The sequence below is a fragment of the Manacus candei genome, unplaced genomic scaffold (assembly GCF_025592945.1).
Source record: "Manacus candei isolate 608988 ecotype Guabito, Panama unplaced genomic scaffold, ASM2559294v1 h1tg000009l, whole genome shotgun sequence".
In the NCBI taxonomy this organism is placed as follows: Eukaryota; Metazoa; Chordata; class Aves; order Passeriformes; family Pipridae; genus Manacus; species Manacus candei.
Window position 1 is genome coordinate 7,503,003 of NW_026138057.1, and position 20,248 is coordinate 7,523,250.

Sequence of the window (20,248 nt, forward strand, 5' to 3'; positions counted from 1 at the left end):
TGCCCTCTCATAAATGATTCACTCAGGGTGTTGTCTCTGCAGATGAAAATGTACACGAGTTGTCTCTTAGTTGGGTGATAAAGCTTTGTTGCAAGGAATATAATGGTCAATTTAATGTGTAGCCTACATATGTAATTTTTAAAAATTAGAATAAATTGTGGAAAAAAACAACCAAACCACCACAATGACCAAGAGTGTCTTTTTGTCCTGCTACAAATAACTGGCATGATAAATCCAACACAATGAAATTATGTGTTGTGTTAGTGTAGCTAATGAAAGAAAGTAAGGAGGGTGGTTTTTTTGTCCCTCTCTGCTGTTATCAAGTAGCTGTTGCTAGATAGTCCATACTGTTATCAAGTAGCTGTTGCTAGATAGTCCATACAGTTAAAGGATTTTTTTGTGCATCAGGTGCTTACAAGGGCAGGAACTATGATTTGGTACACATTTGTAAAGTGCTATGTGTACTTCTGGACCTTAAAAAAAAAAATAAACAACACGAGTATGCTTCATTTAACATGTCTAAAAATATTTTTCCCTCAGGAACAGCAAGAAGGCAACTCTGCAACTGGCCACAAGGCCAATAAAGTGTAATGCACAGAGACATTTAGGGTTGTCTCCCTGTATCTCACTGTCCATTGCTGTGATCTCTGGTTCCTGCTTAAAGCTCTACCACATCAGGAACTGGTTATTCCAGTAATTAATAATCAGTGTTAGGTACTCTCACTATATACATCTTGACAAAGCAGTAATCATTTTGAAAGCAAATTGCTATTGGATTTGGTTTTTTTCCTAAATGAGGTCCTCTGCTAAAACAAAACAAACCAAAAATTAGTTTTTAGCCCTCAACCTAAAAAAACCCACATATTTGTGTATAAAAGGTAAAAAAAAAATATATAGAAGTGTGTGTTGTGTATAGAGGTAAGTGCTTATATACTTTTCTGACACTGAACATGCTGAAAAAAGCAGTATTTTTAAAACATACCTTCCACAGCTTCCTTACCACTGACATTATTTGCTGCTGCTTCCCCTGTTCTCCTCCGGGGCACCATCCATTGGCAGAAGGCGGCTGTTCCTTTTGTGAGCCCGAGATCTTCTGTGTGGCCTCTCCTGAAGAAAGTTTGATCATCATTGACAGTTGCTCTCAAAAATGCCAGGAGGAAGAGCTGAGGGGCAAAGCCATTTCCATAAGCGACGGACACAAATCCTGCCTTCTCCAGAAACACACAGGCAGCCCAACATTTACAGGACTAACACAGCTTTTGTGTGAGGAAGCCAAAATGTGCTTGTTTATCATCAGTTTTGCACATCAGTTGTTTGTGCTAGAAATTAGATTTATCTTGTGATTGGTTTTGGTTGGGCATTTTTGGTTTTGCTTGTTTGTATTGTAATTTTTTCTTCTTCTTTTTTTTTTTTTTCCTTAACACGCATTTTGGAAGAGTTCTCCCTATTTAAACTAAATGTTTTCTAGGAGAAATTTTCCAGCTAATCAAACAGCACCTAGTCAAGTATTTGCAATGACCCAGTTCCCCCTGTTTCTTCAGGAAACCTTCTGAAAGTCAAATCCAACACAACTAAGCTAATGAATAGAACTGCATAAAGGTGTTTCAATTATACAAGACACATTCCACTCCCTCTAAGCCATACTTAGACCTCACAATTATTCATAAAGAAAGAAAAAGGACAGGAAAGTTTGGTTTAGTTTTGTTGTGGGTTTGTTTGGGGTTATTCAGATCAAATAAGAAGAATCACCAGGAGGCTTCCCTGAGAAGTCTTCTAAACTGGACATGGATTCTCCAGGAGGAGTCACTCAATAGCTGGAAATATGTGCTTCAGATCTCCTAGAGTAGATCAGATGTGCTCCACCCTGTTGCTAAATTTGTTTCAACTGATTTCAAATGGAATGGCACTATTTTACAATCTTGTCTTTAAAGAAGGCAAATCCATACCTATTCTCAGCCTCAGAACAACAGCAGGTGATGCAGAGAATAGAAGAGACAAGTGGAATATAAGAGTAATTTTACCAGGTTTTAGAAGTAGTCAAACTACTAGATATACACACTGGTATGAAGAAGACAGATAAACCTCAATCCTGTAGATTCAAACATGGATCCACCTTGACTTCTTCAGGATTCTTTGGGACAAATTAAAAGTCATTCATGGTATAGATCCTATGTACAATTTTTTTTAGATAATATTTCCCAAGATCAATTATTAATTCTTTAAAAAAACCCTAAACATATTAAAATACATGTTCACTGAATCAGTATCCAGGAACATGCTGGTGACACTTTGTCCCCTGTACTAAGATTATTTGTTCCCTGTTGTTTATTTTCAATTGCTACCAATAATTTATCCACTAAACAACAGATAAATATAAGCATTTGTTTGAAATAAATACTATTTAAATTTTACACAGCTTAATAGGAAAAAACTACAGGATTAAAACTATTTTCACTAACCTCCAAGAAGAGAAGTTCATGGCTTTTGGGTGTTTAATGAATTAAGCCTTGGATGTGTTGTTAAACATGATTTTTAGCCACATTGAAAACTGTTTCTTGGTAATAACAGGTTTTGAACAAAATGTGGGTTTTTTTTTCCTTTTCTTTCTCTCATCAAGTGCTATTTTGTTTCTCTTTTTCTCTCCAGTTGCTCATGTTATTACTTGCTTAATTTTTCCTTTTTCTCTTTCGATCTTCCCTCCCTTCAGGTGTTTCAATGCTAGTTTTCAACTATTCTATTTCTGGTAGTTTTCCCTCACAGGGATTTGTTTCAATCGTTTCACTAGGTTTTGTGTATTTATTGTTGCTGTTTTAAACTAAAATAATCTCATCAAATCATTGTCATTCCTTAGAGTGATTTTTGGTTGGGTTTTTTTTGCATAAATATACATGAGATTAAAGCGGGGTTGAACACAGCTTCGTTTTACAGTATAATATCAGTTTTCTATTTATTGATTACCACCTCAAGAAAACATACTATCAGCTCATCAAAAAATCAATATATTGTTGGAATTTTTTTTCCTCTCTGTCCATGCAAGTTGCAGATGATCTGCAGGCTGGAAACCACACGTAAGTGAAGGAGCAGAATAAAAACTGCACACGGTAGCTGACAAAGCTTCTGTGTATAAAACATATTTCATCCTGTAGCAGCAGGAAAATCCATTCAGCAACAAACTCTAGCAGTCCAGCAGAACTTGGACAGATCCACAAGTAAAGTCAGACGTGGGATAAAATGAAACAACCTGCCCACTAAAATGCAATTGCTCTTAGAATCACGGGAATAACTACCTCCCCTGCCAAATGAACTCTCTCAGATGTATCAATGACACACTGTTTATGTAGAAATAATCTCATTTTCTGTTATGCCTCCATTGTATTTTGCCACATTCTTGTGATGACACATTTGCTACACAACCACTAGAATTTAACTTATTTCAGTGAATCAAACATCATCTTAGGGTATTTTGACATCAATGAGAACAACAGGCACAAACCTCTGAACCTAATTTGACTGTATAGATAGATTGGAGAGCTACACAAGGGTGGAGAAAGAAATCTGATCGAACAGAATCATTAAAATTGCCTCCTTACACTGATTTTGTATTCCAGTACATAAAATTTCGCCAAAGTAGCCGAGATTTAAGTTTCCTCTACATCTGTTGTTTTCCTTGGCATTACAAAGAAAACTGATGAGCTTCCAGCACCATCAGTCTGATTATTTCTCCATAAGCTTTTTCAGCTCTTTTTATTGAGGAGCTCATGTGCCAACACAGCGAAACAAGAATCTGTGAAAAGTTAGTCCTCAAGTCACCGGGCCAGTAACTCAAAAAAAACCAAAAACCAAACAGTAGTCTTTAGCTACGCTGCCTTAAATTGACTAAGGACACAACAGATATCTGCTGCAGCCAGACCACGTGAATTTTAAAAGTACTTTAAATTCTATATGCTTACACACCTGTCCTACCCACCATTTCTTAATGGGGAGGGCTCCACATGTAATCATGCAGTGATAGAAACAGTAGGAAAAGCCGTTTGCCTAAAAAGCCCAGCTCCAGTAGAGGAATCCCCTCGTGGTCTGCCACAGGGCTTCCTCCTCTGGGGAAACAAACTGCCATTATCCTGCCTGGGACTCAAATCAAATTCAGATTACACGCTCACTGTATGCAAGGCTCAATCTTTTCTCCCCTGCAAGCGTTTATAAGACACAGAAAGGGTATCCTTTACCAAAGAAGAGAACATGTAATGATAACATATTTATGAAACTTAAATGGTTCAATTATTTTCGTCCCAGTAGCTTTATGAGAGAGGTAAAAGTACGAAACTCCACCAAATGATATAACTCAGAGGAATTATTACAATGCTTGTGCATTACTACTAATTCCACCCTATTAGGTGATACTATATCTTTTCATAATGAAGATTAAATGCAGCAGAAACCATATAATGGCAGAACTGCTGTAGATCAAATTGAGTCTACCATAAGAAAAATGATCGCTGATCCCAAGACGTTATGGAATAGTAAACTTAAATTGTGCCGCTTCTCAAGTTTATGTGACTATGATTATTTAATTTTCCTTTGTGCGTGCTCAAGTATAGCTGATATGCGACTACACATGAGAGAACCTGAAATTAATTTGTCTGTATAAGATCACTGACTGTACAAATTCTTATGAAAACTAACATGCCATGACAATAGTAATTTTGATAAAATTACAGCAAGAACTGCAATTCTCTGCCATCTGGCTGTCTCATCATAACTACTTTGATGTGCTTTTTATTACTTATTTACTTACTTCAACTACTTTAGCAGTTGTTTCAGAGCTTAGAAACATTAACTTGCAGAACAGTGTTAAAGAAACAGCGTTGCCAAAGCTGAATATTAATTCCTTACAGAAGACAATCTACAATCATCTTTAATTAAACCCCTAAAAATAATAGATCTACTCTATAAGAGTTCTACTGCATAATATCTAGTTTATAAGAAAGCAGACATATTTTGTATTTCATATTTTAAAATGCGAATATATATCAATTTTCAGAGTAGTCTGATTAGTTTATTCAAAAGTCTGAATGAAGTGCCATTCCCCTTTCATCTTCCTATATAAAACCTTTCAATTACTCTTGGAATTGAGTTACATATTTACTTAATATACGAACACAATTAACAGCCTAACAGAGAAGTATATCTAGGTACATTTTTATAAATAAGGAACCCATTTACTTGAGGTCAGGGTATCAGTACTATGCATTTCTAATTCAATCATATTTATTCCAAGGCAAATCATCTCTTTAGTGACTTCTTATGAATACTAACTAGCCACCATAATGTATTTCCTTTATAAGGGGTGGAGAATGGTGGAGAAGGTCGAATGCTGCCTTTATGTTACCACTGCAAATCTGCTTGCTTGGTAAAGGTCCTGATCTGAAAACACAGAGCTCTTGTAATTTTGTACTTTAATCTTTCTGATTCAGATTTCTGAGAGAAACCCTAGCATGTCCAAAGCTCAAAGTATCACCCCGCTTCTCCAGGAAATATGGATATTTTCCATATCCTTTAGAGAATTATTAGATCACAGTATGCAATATGGTTCAAAATGTGTGCACAGTATTATCTAACACACGATAATTTAGCACATGCAGATTTCATAGAAATTTTAAACTTCTGAAGTCCAAGGTTAAAAAAAATATATATTACAGAAGGTAAGTACACAACTACCAACCTAGCAGCAACCTAGTTCTGATTATTTTTTTTCATATACTCTTTAATACTTTTAGAAATACTTGGATATGATCTGAGAAAAGCCAGTAAAGTACAAAGCATGGATTTGGCAAGATGAAGAGATTCTAGTGAAGGCCTGTAATGGGAATCCAGCCATCAGACCTGACACTATGGCAATCCTGGTTACTGATAGCAGTTCAGTGGGAAGGTTAGAACCATGGAATAATAGAATATCCTGAGTTGGAAGGGACCCACAGGGATCATCAAGTCAAGCACAAGACAACTCCGAGAATCACACCATGTGCCTGAGAGCATTGTCCAAAGGCTTCCTGAGCTCTGGCAGCCTTGGGGCCGTGACCACTGCCCTGGGGAGCCTGGTCTGGGTTGTGAGGAGTGAGATCCTGGTCCCACAAAAGCACCATGGCTGGCTAACCCACATGGATCTTGGTCTGATCAGGCTTTCATGGATGAACCCATATTGCCCACTTCCACTTTGGAGTGGTGGCCAAGCCCTCCCCTGGTGTAAACTGCCAGTTCCTTGGATTAGTTGAATGCAGTGAGACTGTAGGAATTAATACCAGGTTAGAATTTAAATCTGTATCTCTAGGTCAGGGCAAAGACCTGTCACGGTGGAAACTCCACCAGTGATGCTGTATTTGTACTGTGAAGCTGGAGGTCTACCAGGCAGTCAACTCCACCTTCTGTGAGCTCTAAACTCTCAGAGAATTAAATTTAAAAAGAAAAAAAAAAAAAAACAAAAAGAAACAACACAACAGATAGAGCCTGCATCAGAAACTCCTTGCAGATGGCATAAAACAGCTTAACTACAATTCACTGGGAGCTAATTTCAGTCATTGCTAATACGTGCTGGGTAGAAAATTAGTGTCAAACAAAAAAAATGGCATGATTTTTTTTTTAAAAGCATTTAGATTCAAGTTTCAAATGCTCTCAATTAACCAGTATCCAAGTTTCCAGATTCAAATCTGTCCTATAGAATTACACACCACCAACTCCTCTTTCGGTTTTAAGAAAAAAATACATAGGATAGTGAACTTTACTGTTAGATTGCAATAATTAGAGCAATGAAACATATGGCTATATAATACAGCCATATATATATGTAATGACTGGACAGATCTAGCATTTTGCTAAATGTTTGCTCACCTGAGATTTTTTTCTCTGCTGAACAGTGGAATGTTTCTGCACAGAGGTTTTCCTTTTATTTTGTATTTGATCCCTCCACAAATTTATTAGCAGAGACCTGTTGGAACAGTCCATGCTACTAAAACTATGGAGACAGGATATGTAATTCAGATTTGTTTCCCAGTGTCCATTTGCTTATTTTTGTAAAAAGCATTTTTTATTTTTTTTTACTTTTTCATCTGAAGACCTAAAAATTGCACCATAAACGAGTATATCAGACAATCTGCAGATTTATCTTGGAGACCAAAAAAAAAACAACAAAGTTATTTCCTGCAAAAATACTTCTCAAAAACACCAGACCTACTGCTTTGGTAAGACCACATATGAAGATTTAAGCAACATTCCTGGGTTATATCTTTATTTTGTTTTCAAACTTCATGGACTAATAACAAATTGAAACGGGTAATAACAGATGTGCTCTGTGCACCTAAGATGTTAAACCAGAGTTTGTACCTGTATAAAGTTAAGACTGCAGTCTTGTTAATTCTACAGGGTTTCCCAAAGTCAAGATGTGATTTTTTAATGTTTTTTTTTTAATTAAAAGGTGAACAGTTTTTTGTAAGAATAAGGGGTTTATTTTTATAAAACCTGTAGGTACTAGTAAGAGTCAAGCATAAAACTAGAGGCAGGTACTGGACATCACAAAAAAAAAAAAAACAAGTTTTGCTTTCTGCTCTTGTGAAATTAGAGAGCTTTCTGTTTTCCTTTGCACTTACTCACATTCCAAAGCCTGACCTGTGTTTATACACACCAGCCAGAGTACATAAGACAGATGTACAGAAAACATGCTAAACACAGAGGCAAATTAAAGTTAAAGGAACTAACAACATTTTAATCTTTAACTTTCTAAGGCCATCTGAATATAAGACGCTCTACACTCACCTGTAACACCAGTATTGTTATTACATTACAATTGTTATTACAGTAAAACTCAGAGCATTCTCAACTCCATGGTTTAAGTGAAACCTCTCTTGGGCTTTCTATTTTCCTCCAAGCAAACTGCAGATGGATAAATATGCGTTGGTTAGACAGTCAAAAGTGTTGGAATTCTAAATAAAATTAATTATTTGTAGACATAAAGTTTTTGTTATGAAAATAATAATTACCTGGCAAAAACATCCAAACAATTACACTGGGACAAAACTAGGACTTAGGAGATAATGGATAGAGCCAGCAGGGATTAAAATGTGCAGCATTTCCTGGTCATTTACTCACTGGAAGATTTGAAAAATCAGTTTATTCATGGGAGAAAAATAACCTATTGCCACCAGTCCTTGATCATAAAACACACAGAACTTTAAACCCTCAGTGCAATATTGAAAGAAAATAAATGTGCATCTAATCAGCTTTGCCCTTCATAGCAGGTATCACTTTGGCAATCAGGAGCACACTGTGGATAGCAAAAATAATGGGAAGACAATATTCTGAGTGGGAAAAAAACCATACACACTTTGCAAAATACACAGAGAGACGGTAACCACAGGTGGCTATTTTTGCTGACCTAAAACAATTCCCTAAAACGGCGGCTGTGATGCAGTCGGAACATGAAGGGCATGTTTTCATTTCAACTTATGCATTCTTCTGGAATCCTGAGGTCTGAGGAAACTGCACCATCCCAAATAACCCTTCAAGATGGAAAGGAAAGCTCACACTGACAATCCACAAAGAGGGTGCATGAAATGACTGCCTCTTTACTACTGAAATCCCAAAGAACCATTTCTCTTTACACGTCTATATCAGGAATTTTATTCACTTCCACTTGAGAGAAACCTGACAAAATGAAGCAACCTTACTGAACAGGGATGGTAATTTTCATAAAATGCACAGTCAAACTGGTAAAGACAAAATCATCTAAATTCTCCAATTTTTACTTCAATTTGAAATAAAATAATGTGAAATACAGTCATCGTAGGTTTCTTATAATAAGACACATTTTACAGGTACTAACATCAATAAGTAATGTATATGAATTTGCTGGCAATTCTGAACTGCTTGTCTTTCATAGGATTTCTTATGGCTATTTACATTTTCACTCAGTGAAAATCAATTACCTTCCTGCAATAAGCCTCATTTGCTACCTTTGAGTATAATAGAAACACCATTAGGATGATGACATTACCCAAAAGAAGGGCACCACACAGTTGGTAGACATAAATTAAGGACCCTTTCACATATGCATTAGAAATACTGCTGTGACTGAAATATGCATAAAATCTGTATCTATTAGAGCTATTAGTGTGTGCCGGTGATGATTTTGAAGGCGGAGGGTGGTGGGTGGGGGGGGGGAGAGACTGTGATCTACTACTTCGACAAAATTATGTATTTCCTTTTTTTTTTTTTTCCTTTTTTTTTTTTTTTCTCATCCCCCCCTCAGCGTGTGCCGCTGATGCAATAAGCAGAGGCCCCCAGCTGAGCTGCATTTGGAAATGCCACTGAGCATGGCGTGCGCGCTTCACTTGCCTCTGCTGAAGCAGAGCCACTGCCGGGAAGAGGAGTGCGTGTTGTGCCCGCCGCCCGGCCCGCTCCTCCCGGCCTCCCCCTGACCTCCGCCGCTCCGCGGATGTACGCCTGGCTGCGGGCACCGCTCATGCGGAAAAACAGCTCCCGCCGATCAATTCAGAGGATTTAGGGACATTTAACTTCCATCAGGACCGCAGCATCTCATTGAGAGGGTGGTGGAGGACTAACTTATTACCCGGCGCTAATGGGACTAACGCGAAGGGCTGCGTGTTTGCTTGGGGAGGGGGGGGGAAGGAATTAATTTAGAGATTCCCCCCTTGGAGTCTGTTAAGCAGAGGAAGCTACTTCTGAACGCGGTTATTTTTACCTGGGTTCTTATGAGCTTAAGCAAAACAGAATTATAACACAGTGTGACGGTGCATTATGTATTAAAAAGTGTAAAATGCAGTGCCCTCCTTCCTACTTCCCTACTCACTTGACATATCAATGAGCCCATTATGAACAAGGAAAATACTGGGATGCCGTTTCTCTTACAGAAGCATTACTGATCATATTTGCCCTGTGTTGGTTAACAGAAAAGCTCTAGTTTGCTTCTCTATCATATCAAAAACTCTCATAGGAAGTTTTTGCTATGCTTCTCATAGGAAGTTTTTGCTATGCTTCTCATGGGAAGTTTTTGCTATGCTTCTCATAGGAAGTTTTTGCTATGCTTCTCGTATCAAAAGCTATTTAGTTCAACCAGTACTAGGTTTTCAGCTTGCTCGTACAAATCCAAAATTGTGATAATCTCAATCCTACAGCAGGCATTCTGCTGACAGTGCTATGAGTGAAGAGTTAAATCCACCAAACGCCCAATAAATGTGTGAAAACTTACTTAATTACCAAAAGACACAAATATTTAATATGCAAAAGGGTGATCCAAGACTTCTGATGTTTCATAATGGAAAGCCACATTAATACAACAAAAGTAGTAACCTGGGGCTGGCTCTGCCTTATAAATTAGGCAGATAAAGGTGCACAGGCAAAGGCAGGAGAGAGGAATCACACCTAGGCAGTTCTCTGCAATTAGAAGTTCCCTGTATTTTGAGTCTCCTTCCACACTGCAGTTCTGTTAACCAGATGCACAAAGGTTTTATTATATTTGAAAAAAAAATTATACTGAGAATCTCGCAAGGTAAAGCCCACAGATCAATAGTGGGGTTAGCAAGATTTTTCACATGCAAGATTACCTTGCTCATAGAAAAAAAAAAAAAAGGGTTTTCATAGAATCCAATCTATTTATACAATTATTTTTATGAAGTTGTCATTAAATCCTGAACTGTCATTGTAATCTAAATATTCAACCATACTGGAACAAAATGAACATGGAGTATTTCCTAGGTAATTTCCCTCCTCATATATATTTAATTCTTCTGTTGTGCACAAGAATAATGTCTGTGTATGTTTGCTACACGTTATTTGCAACTAAGCTTGAAACTAACAAAGTGCTACTGAGTTCATAAGGAAAATGCAGTAAGGAACTAACCTTTTCTATTTCTTTTCCTAGAAAAAAAAGACTAAATGCATTTCAAAAAGTAATATTGCAGCGTGCATGTTATCTATTTACATTAAAAATTACGATTGGCAGAGGAATGCTCATGTCTCTTTGGGCATTTCTATTGCTGCAATGTACAGTGGAAAATATGCAGAATGGATGTGGCTTCAGATTAATCATTTAGACACTATACATTTCATAAGGATAAAGGTCATAACAGCTGAGCAAATAATTTCCATCAACATTTTAAGTAAGATTATACGATACACGGAATTTTCATTCAAACTAACTGGACAGAATCCGTGCCAGGTATTGTGGCATTGCAGGAAATTACCTGTCTGAGTGAGGAAAACAGTACAGTGGAAAATAGGGAAGTTCTTTAAATATAAAACAAACAAACAAACAAAAAACAAACCCAACACTTAAGCATTAGATGCTTTTTTTTCCTGGTCTTGACTAGAAGTAATTCTAAGAACCTGTTTCATTTTAAGGACACAAAAAAGTGTAAGGTCTCTTCAAACCCTAAACTGGGGTTTTTTGAACATATTTGAACTTTTTTAAAAACACATGTATAGAGTCCTTCAGAAAGAAAATGGGAAAAGAATACCTTCTCGGAAGTAAATGCAAGAAATTACTAAGAATCTGGAATTACAATAAAATTCACTATTTAATTCAAATTTATGTATCTGGGTACAAAACTACCAAGAGCACTAAATAAATTGCTTTTCCCCACTAGATAATTAAATTATTCTGATATTTACTATACAAATATATGCGAAGAGAAACATTTCTTAGTTTCTGGTTAAGGTGTTCTTGTGCATCTAATTATCAGCAACGCTTAATAAAGGATTTGATAACAGTTAACTGACTGATAGATCTCAGCTTTAAAATTACATAAGCTAGCAGGGAATCAATTTTTTCACGTGAAAATTTCCTCTATATTGGAAATCAGGATCTCGTGACACTGATACATTAGGATTCCCTGCTTCTCTTTCATCCTAACCTCCCATCCCTAAAGTGATGGGATTAGAGGGAGTAAAAATTCTTGCAGATTATGAAGCAAGCATTCTAAGAAAACACTTGTTCTATCACAAATATATTGCAAAGTCCAAAATAAGTACAACTGATATCCAAATAAGGCAGCAAATGCCCCAGGAATTGAATCTTTCCAAAGGATTTGGAAGAAGAAAATATGCCTTATTCCATTTACCCTAACTTAAAGCTATAGAAAGTGTTTAAACATCTGGTGTTATTAGGTTGCTTTACTGTCACTTCATGCTGAATGTGAGACAAAGAGAACTGAAAATGAAAAGGGCCTCCTCCTTCTCCACCTCACTGCCACATTTTCATGTCCATCAAGAACCATGCCCAGTCTCTTGAATTCAGTCAAGCTATGCCACAGAGCAGTGGGAAAATGCAAAAGCAGTCTCGATGCTTAACCCAGTGTTCCAGTAACATTGGGATCCCCCCAGAACCAAATTCAGCAGCTTCACAACTGTTCTGCACTAACAGACCAGGTTAGGGTACAAAGACTGAGGGGTTTTTGGGGGCTTAATTTTATAACACTGAATTCCTGCAATGTTCATATGTTCATGTAAATTGTCACCTGCAATCTGTGAAAAATTAGCATTTCAGAAAATAAAACCACACAACTAAAGTTAGGAAACTAAGGCTGAACCTGAATTCCAACCTTCAGCTCCTTTGTTTTATATAACTGATTTTAACCTAAGATAAATCCTTCTCAATAATTTAAAAGACACCAATGATAAGTTTAATCTAGATATTTTGATAACTTAAATGTTTCTTCCTTAACTGATGTACCTTGTGATTTTTCTGGCACTTTAAATGTGCCGGAGAATTCAAATTCCACTAAATTGCCTTGATAAATCCTGTAAATCTGCTTTTGCTCGATCTGACTGATGTATTTCCAAAACATAACATTGGAGCAGTGTCTTTGAGAGGCAGCAAATAGAAAGGACTACTTACTGCACTGTCTCAAACTACCCCTCTCCCAGCTTCCATTAGCACACCTCTGCATATCACAGCCACCAGCTTTAGCTTAACTAGATGATGCAGAGGTTCTTCTGCAGTGTTTACCAAACTTTATCCTTATTAGGCCAAATCTTCATACATAAAGGGGAAAAAAAAACCCCAACAAAATAAGTTCTCTGTTGAGGCTCGTGCTTCTTCAGAATACTACCTTACTGTGTCTTCTACAGCTTCTGTAATTAGTTAACTCCAGTTGCCTGTAGAAGAACAAGATATTTCAATAAAAGAAGGCCCCATAGAAACCTCATCTGCACAGCAGATCAGTGTCAGGACAGAAGACCATATTTTAGATATTTTAGAAAAAGAGCACTGAACAAAAATGAAAATAAATATCCCTACGCCACTGTTAAATCCACGAAGAGAAGCAGTTCTGGTTCCTGCCACATGAAGAAGAACGTAGAGGAAAAACTAGAAAAAAAACAAGACACAAGAAGTGGTGTGTAGTGGTTTCTTAAGGAAGGAAGTATGATTCTCAGGTTGGAAAGAGAGAGCAGGGAGTATGATAGAGAGTATGCTGGCAATCCAGTAGATGAGCAGGGAGAAGGGACTAAGGGATGATTGCCTGACTGTGCACTTTCTATTTCAATTTAAGAAGTAGCAGGTCATCAGATGGAGAAAGTTGTTACAAGTTTCAGAACAAAGCAAGGAACACCTGTTAAGAAGTGCCTAATTAACCTGTGGAATAACAGCCCATATAATGTTGTAGCTACTAAAGGATTATAATTTTTGAACAAAGTCACAGTGGGCTTTTAAAAGTCCATGCTACCTTCATTATGCTGGTAAATCCTTGTAATGTTTGATTTCAACAACGTGAAGCAAATTGAAATATGTATGTTCTGACACACACTACTGCAATATTCTTTTGAATTATTTCTACTGTGGATTCATTACGTATCAAAGAAATTTAAAAAAAAAAAAGTTTTTTTAATGGACTGGAATAATCATAATTGTCACCACAAAGAGACACCACCACCAGCACCCCTTCAAAAATCCAAACACATTATCTTCATCTGCCTCAAAACATATGTATACACTGTAGTTCAAGACACTGTCATGGTACAGTTGTCTCACACTCAGGGTACTAATAGGATGATGGAACTTGTTCCTGGGTCAGCGAACAAGCCAAAGCTGCCTAAAGTCAGACTCGAGCTTTGAGAGAAAAGAAAGAGGGTTTTGCCTTTTTTTTTTAATTTTTGTCCCCCCTTTTTCTTTTAAGAAGAGGAAAATATAGAGAAATGGTTGGATTTTAGTGGTTCCACACTGTTTCATCTTTGTGTGCTCTCTGCTTTCTGTCACAGCATAGCTGTGCTGGTAATATTCTTGCCTTCAGGCCAGGAGGTCAGGGGTTGAAGGCCAACATAAAAAACTTAGGCTCTAATTCAGTGATGACACAGAGGCACAGCGCTCGTAGGGGAAGAGCAACCACACTGTCAAAGGTGTCTTCTTTGGATGAAACACTGAACAGAGGTCCCTACTGGCAAAGTCAAATGAAAACAAGGAATAAAAGCTCCACTGTGAAAAATGTATTTTCAAAAACGACTGCCACAGAGTTCAAAAAGAAAGCCAAAGTTCTGATGGTTTCTTATTCAGCCAACGATTATTTTCACGTCCATCTTGAAGATTCATGGAGGTCTGGCCAAAGAAAAATATTTTTGTTTTCGGTTTTGTTATCAATTCATATTAGGATAATTAGAATATAAAACCTACATCTTGTTTAAATTGATGCGGTATTGATTAATAAAAATCAAGATGGATTTTTATTAATCAATAAAAAGTAACTTTTGGGTTTGTTTTTTTTTTGGAACAGATAGAATGGACGCTTACTTGTCACATTTTATAATTTTTAGCTTATCATCTTCATGCTGGCAGTGGGTTATTAGTACCAAGGGTTACTACTGGTAAGAAAATGAATGAATTATTTTTAAAGTGCGATGAAAGATATCAAAAAATTTAGATCATTCAGTGACCAGTAAACTAATAACAAAACTCTATCTGCAAGCAAACAACTACTATTATTTTGAAGTTCATTATATCAAGCTGAAAGAAGAAAAAAAGATGAGTGAAATAAATTAAGTAGGTTATGTACCAGTAATCATTCTTGCTGTGTATTTTAGGAAAGACATGCAGTAGACAGAAGGAGCAGAACATGACAGCTCAGGGAGAGTTTCAACAGTGGGATGTAGAAGATAAAATGTTAAAGTCAGAACAGAAATTAATCTGATCAACAGAAACAGTGAGACACATGCCACTTACCAGGGACAAGTCGTGGCAAACTTTTGAAGACCTGAAAATAAAACTATCAAAAAATCTACCCACTGACTTCATAATTTTGGTGTGGTTTTGGGTGAAAAATGTTATGAGCATTACTAGGACCCAATGTGTGGTTGTAATAAATGTATTTGCACTAGGAATTCTGTCCTAGTAGGCACAATACTGTCACATGAAATAATAGTGATAGAAAAGCCACATGTGCTTAGAGCAAAGTTTATGGTAACAGAAAAAAAAAAAAATCCAGTTAGTCTAAAGATGTCAATAAATGGCATTAGAACAATAAAATGTTGGCCCAGCACTATTAAAAACACCTGCAGTGCTTTTAATAAGAGGTGGTACAATTATTTGCCACTCCTGACCCTTTACCATTCGCTTTGAATATTATATAAATATTTAAGAACCTGTATTGTCCTATAAAAAACTCATTAAAGCTGTTCATAAGAGTATTGAAGCCACTTCAGGGTACTGTTTTAGATCCTACATGTTCCAAGCATGTTTGGAGGCTGGAGCACAAGGCTCTTCAATGCCAGAATTGCCTCTCAAACAACTTATGGTGTAAAACAGCCTAAAGAAAGGCATGTGAGCTGCAGTGAAGAAAAAGAAGTGGTTAAAATGTTTCAGAAATCAAACTTTCTCCTGGTAAGCACCCTTCAGTGAAGTGTAAGATCCCCCTGGAACCGAGGTGAGTCCAGGTAATACATGGAATTTAGAAAGAGGCTTTTCTCATTAAATAGGTTGGTGAAGTAACCATGTAGGACTGAACGAAGCTCACCATTGAACTGAGTGGGATAAATTCCCATCAAAAGTACAGGAGAGGTGCAAATCTATGTAGTACAAAGGGAGTGATGGGAGTAAATTGAGCAGACAATATTTTTTGGCCGAATGTCAGAAAAAATATTCCTAACAGAGAGGATGACTATTATACTGCAGAAAAGACACCCCCAAGGGAAGTGATAGAAGTCTCATTCCTCCAGTCCTTTAAAAAGGAATTAGGTAATGCAGAAGAAGATACCCCAGGAAAAAAATCCTCTGCTTTTTTGAAAGGTTTTTAATATGACTTATTGCATCTTTCTCATCTCTAATTTCTGTCATTTTAAGAATATGACTGGAGGAGCACAGACCACACATATCAAGCAGGGAAATCTCAATCTGCCATTGGGTTTCCTCCCTGTTTCTTGCCATTCACAACCACTTCCATCATCTACAGATGGCTGGAGGAGCAGGGGGCAACACACAATTACAAATTAATCTCTATTATTGTTGCAGAAGCCTGGAGTTGTGCTCCAACAGCACAGAGCTAATTTTCTTGCCTTTGGGAGTGGGAAGATTGGTTGTGCATTTGTCAGCTTTGTCTTTTTGGGGAGGTTGTATGCTCAATATAAAGAAATAAGTGAGTAAAACAACATTTCTCAATTTGAACATCCTAAGACTTTTCACTGACGTGAGGATTACAGGCATGAAGCCTTCTTACAAAATTCTTTTGTCACATTCTGCATTATCAATCTATCAGATTCTCCCCAGAGTCCCTGACACATTTTCTAACCTTTCTTAACTTTAACTCTCAGAATTTTCACATACTACCAAAAAAAAAAAAAAAAGAAAGAAAGAAAACACTCACTAAAAAAGCAAAACCCACATCACCCCATCTGTTGCATTTAAAAGTTATATCTCAGAAGAAATCCAGCCCAGCTCCTCAGATACAGGCTCACTGTCACTTCCAGATACACAAGGATTATGTAACTATTATTCAAGCTAATATCAACTACTTTCTCCTGTACTTTAGGATAATTTTCATCTTTTACCTTCATCAAATTATATTTGAATTATGACATGTGATTACTTCAAAATATAAGCTAAGAAACACACTGCTTTTTCTCTCATCATTCTTATTTCATTTTAGCCAGAAATCAAATATTAATTTGAAGAAAAACAACCCCCAAACACACAGAAAATGTCCCAAACCACCCAAACCCAAAAAAACAACCCACAAAACAAAGAGAAACTTTCAAAAACTGCTACTTGAAAAAAAAACCAAAAAAGCATCAGAAGAGTGTTTGTGCACTGCTCTAAAGTTTATATATTACTTGTTTAGCTGTTTTGTATTCTGTACATTCCACTCTTCTTCATAATTAAGTCCCTCCAGCATTTTCTGTGCCCTCTCTATGTCTTTGGGTGAGGTTGGGTTGGGGTTTGGTGGGGTTTTTTAATTTTTATTTGTTACTGAAAGCAGGATTCCTTTCAAACGCAATTAAATAACCCGATATTGCTGTTATTGGTTAATGAAGCATCACAAATCCGAGAACGGGGCGAGGGAAGAAACCTGCCTGGCATGAGCTGAGGGGATTTCAGTCACACAAGGCAAGAGCAAGGTTGTGTTGCTTGTGAGCATAATGCTGTTCCATAATCAGCAAGGCAAAACTAGCACGTCCCTTTCAATTCCGACAGATCTTGGAGGATTTGCAGCAGTGGCTCCATTTGTACCTGACACACGTTGCCTGTCTGGGAAAACCTTTTTTTTTTTCCCCCTTCTGTCTCCTATTCCAACAGGTTAAGCATTAAAAAAGCAGCAACTTTTGCTAACCATGGTTCTGCTGGCAGTGACTCAGTTCCTGCTTGTTCGAGTTCATTAACTCGTTCAGTTTGTTGTTGTTATCAGTTGATAATGAGCACTTGATTAATACCTGAACCTGGATGGAGATAGTGTGTGCTTTCAAGTATAATTTACCTATCAAATCTGACTTTTTCAAAAGAATTTGCCTGTTTTAAGCTAATTAAAAAGAAAAGTTTCATGTGATGGAAGGAAATTATCTCTGAACTAGTAATTGTGAACATGACTGAACTTCTTAAGGAACTCTGATGAAAAATGATTTGAAGGTGGAAAAATATTTGGAGGTTAAAATTCTATTGCTACTTAAGTCGTATTTTGGTTTATGTAAACTTACACACTTACCTATGGGTGAATTTTTCCCTGTAAAAACATAAAAGACTGCCTATGAAAGACATTTAACCTTGTGAAATTCTTGAGATTTTTATAGCATCTCAGCTCCTACCTTCCCAATACTTTTTAATACAGGAAAAATTTAAAGTTGGCATTTTATTTGAAAAAGAAATCTCTGTACCTAATGCAGAAATGTGCCCAACTGTTGTGAAAAAGTGTCTTATAAATTTTTCATTGAAATTTTTCATTTTCTTTCAATCCTTCAAAGTTGACTCAAAGAGGTAGTTGTTGCACTGCCTTGGGAATTTAAGACTGATTTATCACTTTTCAAACAGCTGATATTTTATAACTGGTGGTTAGTTACAATTGCTCTGATAACAGAACAATTGCAAAAGACAAAGTTTCTATGACTGAGTGTGGCCCATCTAGCCAGCAAATAAGAGTTGCATTCATTTTCCCTTCAAATGCATTATCTATATAACAATTTATTACCCATGTTAAGACACTGTTAAAGTAGAATTTTTGTTTCCATAACTCTAATTGGACTCTCAACTTAAATGAATATTCAAAAGCTTTGAAAAAGAAGGGATTTGGTCTCCAAATGAAACTGTCAAAATGTTCAAAAGTTGAGGCCCTCCATCTCTGCAACTTTTCAGTGTGTATTAATATACCATTATTATTTTTTAAACAGTAGTTTAGAAAGAAAAATAATGCCTTTAACTGGCAAAGTTGTCTTAAATGCATACAGATACACATAAATATAATAGCAGGGCAATATCTCTGCACAGAATAAGCAAGTTCTAAAATCTGATGGATGGGTCTCTGCAACTCCAATATTAAGTTTCTCTCTGGTATTAAACCTTGTTAAGAGAAATAACAGATTTCAGTGAGTTTGGAAAAAGGAAATCTTAATGCTACAGCTCTCATTTACTTCCACAGCTGGGCTGGTCATCTCCTCTCAGCATCCTCTCTATCAACCCTTGTGTGCTCTCAGTATATAAATAAAGAGGTTTCATATCTGCTCAGGGAACAAACAACCTTTGTTATACCCTTAGGATCTCACTGTGATTAGAACTGGCATTCAAGAAAATGTTTGGTTTGGTTCTGGGTTTTGGTTTTTTGGGAGGTTTTTTACTGATTTCATGTTACACAGAGGTGTAAATATGGATTTGGAAAGCACCTGCAATGCTTCTCTGAACTATATGTGACACAACGGGGAATTTTCTGTATTTGCACATCTCTTGCTCACCCACAAGTCTTTACACTACTTTTAAATAAAAAAGGACTTTGCACTAGTGATACAGCAAACATGGAGCAACAGGACCCATTTTTATGTGCATCTAGTGGCTCCATGACTTCACAATTAGGCAAAGGACTGTGACCTGCCATCTAGATCAGGATGCAGGCAGTTCTACAGCCCTCAAAGGAACCAATTCAGAAATCTGTGCCCTCAGAGTTAAAATGTAAGTTTCTTTTCCCTTGCATGGGAACACTATCAAGTACAGTTTGAACTTGGAATATGAAAAAGCTAAAGAGAATGAGAAAAAGAAGCATAAATATGAGAAGGCAATACAAGTTCCCCAAAACCTACAGCAGTAAAACAATTAGAACTTAAAGAGATTTCAGTTTCACCATAATGTACTTTAGGTCTAGTGAGTGCAGCCTTGAATATTCAACTCCTGCAAAGCAATTTGTACCAATCTACTCCAATCACATTAGAATTTAAAAGCAATTAGGTATATCAACCATGTGAAAAACTTACACTTTCTTGAAATGGATAGCTTTACACTTTTAAAGTAATTTTTTAGTCATTCATTTTTCATAAGTCATGATTTCAAGTTGTTGGTATCAATCATCTTTCACAAATCAGCTAAGAACCCTTTTATGAGAGCAGGTATGCCTATATGTAATATTAGCTGAAAATGCTAATAATGTGAGCAAAGTTACCCAAGATTTAGCACTACTGCACCAGAAAAGACATGCAGCCTTTGGTCAATCTGATAAAAAGAAGGAATTGTTTCCTTTAATAGTAAATAAGTGGGGGAGGTTGTTTGTTTATTTTGTAATGTATCATT